The sequence below is a fragment of the Rana temporaria genome, chromosome 9 (assembly GCF_905171775.1).
Source record: "Rana temporaria chromosome 9, aRanTem1.1, whole genome shotgun sequence".
In the NCBI taxonomy this organism is placed as follows: domain Eukaryota; kingdom Metazoa; phylum Chordata; class Amphibia; order Anura; family Ranidae; genus Rana; species Rana temporaria.
This window is the reverse complement of record NC_053497.1, coordinates 51,049,594-51,056,436: the sequence shown is the minus strand read 5'-3', so window position 1 is coordinate 51,056,436 and position 6,843 is coordinate 51,049,594.

Below are 6,843 nucleotides of genomic sequence, written 5' to 3'. Positions count from 1 at the left end.
TTGTTTGTTCTTCCAAGAGGGCAAGAAACTTTTTTTTTGGGTTCGCAAATTTATTTTTTCAATGATTATATAAAGACTTTTTGCTGCTGAAAACCCTTTGCCTTGATGGACCTCCTCTTGAGATCCCCAGAGGGTATCTCTTAAGAGGTGGGCACTATAACATGCACTGCCTGTTCCATGTTAACAGGCGCTCTGCTCGCCTGTTATCTCCTATGCTGGGCGCCTTCAGCGCCATAATGCATTCCATGCTGGAACGCATATGGCGCATTCGCTATGACATCATCGCCCGGCGCCGAGATGCGTTCGAGCGTGGAACGCGAAAGTGCGCCACACTCGGCGCTGTGTTTGAATTACTGCTATGCAGTACAACTGTCTGCTGGCTATAAAGCCATTCACAAGGCAGACAACTATGTTCTATTATTGCCAGCCGTATGCTAGCCGTATCCAGCCGTATGTCAGTCGTGGAGCAGTGCTAGTGTGAGCTACAGCTTGTCAGCATGGAGGCCCTGTTACACCAGCAGCTTCTTTAGCTCCTTATGCTGCAACACCGTTCCTGGAAACCACTACTCTATAGCTGCTGATGCCTTCTCTGCAATACAGCTCTCTGCAAAGCAACTACAGGGCATTTGGCTACCATCCTCCTTCATAAGAACTTTGGCCCAGATTCTCAAAGAAGTTATGCCGGCGTATCTTGAGATGCGCGGCGTAAGTGTATATATACACCGGCGTATCTATGCGCCGTACCCACAGAACCAGATACGCCTGAAAATAGGCTTCTTCCGACCGACGTATCTTTTCTACGCCGGCGTAGCATGGGCGCATATTTACGCTGGGCGCATCTTGCGCTCCCATTGATTTCCTATCCAAATATGTAAATGAAGGAGATACGCCGATTCCCGAACGTACGTGTCCTTGGGCCTCCTTACCTCATTCCCAAGGGCATTGACCTGGGTGCGCCATTCGTTCAGCCCTTCATTTGCATGGGGTCACGCTTCATTTAAATGGATCACGCCCACTTCCTTCCTACTTTGAATTACGCTGGCTTACGCCAACAAAGTTACGTTACGCCGGCGCAAAATTGGGCGCATTTGCTATGAGAATACGGAGCTTACCTCTCTAACTTACGTCGACGTAATGCATATGAGATGCGCTACGCCGGCATAAAGATGCGCCGATCTACGTGAATCTGGGCCCTTGTCTCCAATCTATAGAAGCTACGAACGGATAAGTAACATTTGCTACATGTATAGTCCTATAGAAGATCTACTATTAGTATTTCAACTGCTACCATAATGTTACTACATATGCCGTCTGCTTATCAACATATTATATGGGAGATACTACTATGCTAAATTTCTGCTTGCTAAATACTAACTTAAAGGCTCAGCAACCTATAAGATACCAATGCCTGTCTATCTAATATATGCTGCTATAAATACCTAATTTATGCATAATACATACCTGAGCTTTACAGCCTCTCTCATGCAATACTAATGTCTCAATAGGAATTACTTCAAATATGCTACTGTAATTACCTTAACTACTTTATTACGTATACGCAGGTGCTACTACGTTACTATAGTATGTGTGCTATACAAGTACCCAGTTACTACAACTCTCAAAATATACGAGCTTGGCATAAGTACAAATAGGCCTAATAGTTCGAAATTGTTCTCTTTAAAACTTTTCTTGGCTAAAGGTTGATGCTATTTCGTGGCATCTCCCTTAGTAACCTAATACATCCCTACATGCTGCAGGTGATATGATGTATTGAACCTCCAAACTCCTGTTGCTAGGAGCAACGCCTGGGGTTCCCTACTGTTAATCATGTGCATAAAGACGTGTATTGGAATATAGTCCTTGAAGCTAAAATATATATTTAAATCGCTAAGGTCTGGTCGCATGTTGTAATGCTTCCATCCTTAGTAAATCAACACCCTTCTATATGTGACAGGAAGATGATGTAGCAACCCCCCAAACTCCTGTTGCTAGGAGTGACGCCTGGGGCTAATACTGAGTTGTTGCATACAGAAGCGCATTGAGGTCCTTGTATCCGCAGTTGTGATTCACTCCCGTTTCTCCAGTGCTGTTACACCTTCCCACAGACGGCTGTGCCTTCTATGCTCGTTCCCCCAGAGTTGTGTCTCACTAATACATGTGTGTTACTGGACAGATCGCCAGGTGAAAACAGAGGGGAAAAAAGCCAAAGAAAGGAAAACTGATGCAGCCACCACATCTAATGGTTGTTAATGGTTGTTAATCTGCAATATTATACATTTTTGCTTTGGGTTTAATACCTCTTTAGTGCTCATCCAAAACACAACATGTGTAGCAATGTATTAGTCATTGTGGAGTGCATCGAATGCTCATATTAGTACAAATGCAATGTATGGCATTGACAGCTCATTTAAAATGAATTCACTGCCTAATATAAAAGCTCATCAACTCAGCTCAACAACTTGGAAAAACACAAGCATTGAAGCATGCGGTGTTTTGGTGTGATTGGGTCTCAAATCTCTGGATATTAAATATGTTATCAATCTTTAAAATATTTTCATATTTAATAACCATGCATGGTCTCTTTTCTCTACCACCGTCATAACTCCCTACGTGTCCCAGACCTAGCTGTCCCCCCTGGGTGCCCAGAAAGCCCATGGAGGCAGGGGTGGATCCAGGGAGGCAACGGGGCAAGAACATCTTACCGACTCTGAGACACAGCCACCCTTCTAAACTCGATTGCCGGAATTGGTTGCTAGGGCTGCCCTGCCTGGTATCTAGCAACCAGTAATGTCACAGTCTAATTCAAAGTGAGGCTGAGCAGAGAGAGGCCTGCGCCTAGTGCTGCACTACACAGATCTCTCCACCCACCTCCTCCTTCTCCAGCGTGCAGTGGCATGAGAGGGAGTGACCTGGCAGTAGGCATTGAATGCAGAAAGAGTGACTTGCAGCAACTGACCCAACCTGCTGCACTGCTGGCTCCTCCTACCACCCGCAGACCCGCATGAGTGACTGTCTGGGGGACCAGAGTGGACCACTCACCACAGCCCAGCCCCAGAGAGGGGATAAGGTGAGGATTGGATGGAATAGTAGTATACAGTAGTGAAGGAGATGATGAGTGACACAAGTGGGGGAGGGGGACAGTAATATAGGAGAAGGTGACAAAGGTGTGGGGACAGTAATGAAGAAGAATATAATACAAGTGGGGGAGGGAACAGTAATGAAGAAGATGACACACGTGGGGACAGTAACGATGAAGAAGGTGACACAAGCGGGGGGCAGTAAAAAAAAAAAAAAAGTGACACAAGTGGGGGACAGTAATGAAGGAAAAGGTGACACAAGTGGGGCACAGTAATAAGGAAGGTGACACAAGTGAGGGACAGTAATGAAAAAAGAAGGTGACACAAGTGGGGAACAGTAATGAAAAAGAAGGTGACAAAAGTGGAAGACAGTAATGTAGGAGAAGGTGACACAAGTGGAGTACGGTAATGAAGAAGAAGGTGACACAAGTGAGGGCAGTAATGAAGAAGGTGACACAAGTGAGGTACAGTAATGAAGAAGAAGAAGAAGAAGAAGAAGAAGAAGAAGAAGAAGAAGAAGAAGAAGAAGAAGAAGAAGAAGAAGAAGAAGGGGACACAAGTGGGGAACAGGATAAACGTGTCACTGTTTAAACAAGGTTAGGACTGTATGATACGTTAAATGCAGTTCTGTAAGCAACACCTTCTGGCAGTGTCCCTCCCAGGACTAGACTCTGGATCCACCCATGGATGGAGGTTGTTAGAATTTAGAGTGGCAGGAGATCAGTGAACATCCTCTTGCTTATCTCCCCTGGGTAGTATGAACAAAGAAGTGCTCAACTCTGGGCACTTCCAGATTTAGATCTGTTAAACCCAGGTATTCTGGCAAGGTCCATCCAGTTCCACCTACAGCATACGTATGTGATTTTTATTCTCTAAAGCTTGCCACAATACATTATACAGTTTTGCTGTAAAATTTCTGTAAAATATCCTTTAGTTTTACCTCCAACTATGTAGTGCAAGGGACTGCCTGATTGAATACAAACTAAAAGTGTTTGTTAGGTTTGTTCCGCAATGTAAAGGCCCATACACACAATCTGACTTTTTGACAATAACAGTCCAACGGACGTGTTTTATCGGACAATCAGGCCGTGTGTCTGCTCCATTGGACAATTGTTTTCATTTTTTAAACAGACAAATGTTCGCTGTGAATGCTCTCAAATTTTCCAACAACAAATGTCCGATGGAGGATAATCCGATCGTGTGTACACAAGTCCATCGGACTAAAGTCCAAAGTACAAACACATGCTCAGAACCAATGTTAAAGATCAGACAACAGTGCCAATCGCGTTGAGCCACCGCAGCTCCCCAATACTTGGTTGTTCATTGTATTTAAGATCTTTTTATGTGAGACCAATTTTTTATTGAAAGTAGATGTGTTATTAACTAGATTTAAATAATCCGACTTAAGTCAATATACAGTAAAAGGAGAGTATGCTCAGCGCAGAAGTTGATTACACATATGGACTCAGTAGCACATTGGTTGGCATGGCCGATCCGCCCTATAGGCTCACTATGCAAGCCGCTTAGGGCCCCGCAAAGCTGCGAAAGGCCCCCCAAATAACTAGAGGCTCGCCTAGTAAGAAGTCATTTTTCGCCCCCTCACGCTGCTTTCTCAACTCGCTGACTGCATGGGAGAAGAGGCAAGAAGTCAGCACCCCTTGCTTCTCAATTTTATTGTAAGATGTCCATTTCGACAGCACAACACCCCCTCCCCCCCTCTTCTCAACTTTCTTAATGTGACAAGTCTTCTGTTGTCGGCGCCCCCCGCTTCTCATTTTTATTGTGCCATGTCATTTTCCCTTTGAGCCCCAGGGAGGTCATGATCGGTACTGAGTTTTGGTCACAAGAACAACCTAGTTTAGCGTGTCACACAGAGGTGATCCAGTGTATACTTGTTGTTTTTTCCATGTAGGAAACTTGTTCCAAAGATAGAGAAATGCAGCAAGCTTCGGTAATGGATAAAATCACAGGTTAAGCTTAGAAGGATTGTAAAAGCAGACAATTGTTACTACACCTTTTTAAAATAAATGATTATATTCCTCTTTTCAGGCATTTAATCTTTTTGATTCATCTAACCCTTTTTTTACAATCTCATAGGCCGCAATCAAGCTGCAGAAATGAAGCCGACCAACCCCACACATGCCAAGCCCCACCCTCGCCGGATGTACAGGAAGTGCAAAATGCACCACATCAGGTCAGTGTCAATACCGCACAGCTTCAGGTAATACATTTAGGCCTGCATAATTTTAATACACGTTTTTTTCACAAATTTCAGGTGTACGAGCTGTTGGTGGTGGCTTAGACACTTACAGTGCCCAGGTGCTAATTGGGGAGATAATGTCCTGCAGGGCACAAATAGAGGACACAAACATCGCCCTGGAGAAGATCATAAGGAACAATAGAAAGGAGGACCAAAGCCTCAAGAATATTTATTGATGTTCTGGGGAGGGTTTAAAAAAAAAAAAATATATCCAAAAAATAGATGTAGAATAAAAAAAATATTATATATGTTAAGATATAAAAAAAAAAGAAAATGACACTTTTAAGTGTGATACAATAAATATTTTTGGATACTGAACAATGTCTGGCTTCTTATTATATCAATGCTGCCTAAAAAGAACAAAATTCTAGATTTGTGGTGTTTACATTGACAATGATGAGTATTTAGTAAAGGAAAAAAAACATGACACTATGATAACGTATGAGAAAGCTAGAATGTACTCAAATTAGAAAATAATCAAACCAAGAAAATTACTGGAACAGGGGCATCAAATTTGGGCCTTAGGCACTGGTGGCGGTGTCACAACACTACAACCCCTCACAGATACTGTAATTGGAGCGCCGAAAAGAGCCACATGCAAAGTATTATATTAAAAATTGTTATTAGACGCCCCTGTTCAACAGGGGCAGAAACATTGGGCCTTAGTCACACCACAACACTGCAACCCCTCAGATACTTTAATTAGAGCGCAGAAAAGAGCCACATGCAAAGTATTGCATTAAAAATTGTTATTAGACGCCCCTGTTAAACAGGGGCAGAAACATTGGGCCTTAGGCATACCAAAACTCTGCAAGCCCTCAGATACTGTAATTGGAGCGCAGAAAAGAAACACATGCAAAGTATTGCATTAAAAATTGTTATTAGACGCCCCTGTTAAACAGGGGCAGAAACATTGGGCCTTAGGCACTGGTGCCGGAGGCCAGAACCAAACATTTTCTTAATAGCTATGAACAAGATCAGTGAGGAGGAAAAGCATATTCAATCAGCAGCATAACAGGACAGCCACTCAGCATCAGTCTTGACCACTGGGCACTTAAACCCCCTTCCTAACCAGATCAATTTTCAGCTTTCGGTGCTCTCACAATTTGAATGACAATTACTCAGTCATACAACATTGTACTCGTCTGAATTTTTTGTCCTTTTTTTTCACACAAATAGAGCGTTCTTTTGGTGGTATTTGATCACCTCTGCGGTTTTTATTTTTTGCGCTATAAAAGAAAAAAGACTGAAAATTCTGTAAAAAAAAAAAAAAAATTCTAGTTTCTGTCATATTAGCGGGTTATTTCTCACACACAGCATATGCATACTACAAATTACACCCCAAAACACATTCTGCTATTCCTCCCGAGTATGGCGATACCACACATGTGAGACGTTTACACAGCGTGGCCACAAAGAGAGGCCCAACATGCAGGGAACATCATGAGGCGTTCTGGAGCACCCAGGCAAATTCTGACATTTCTCTCCTACATGTAAAAATCATCA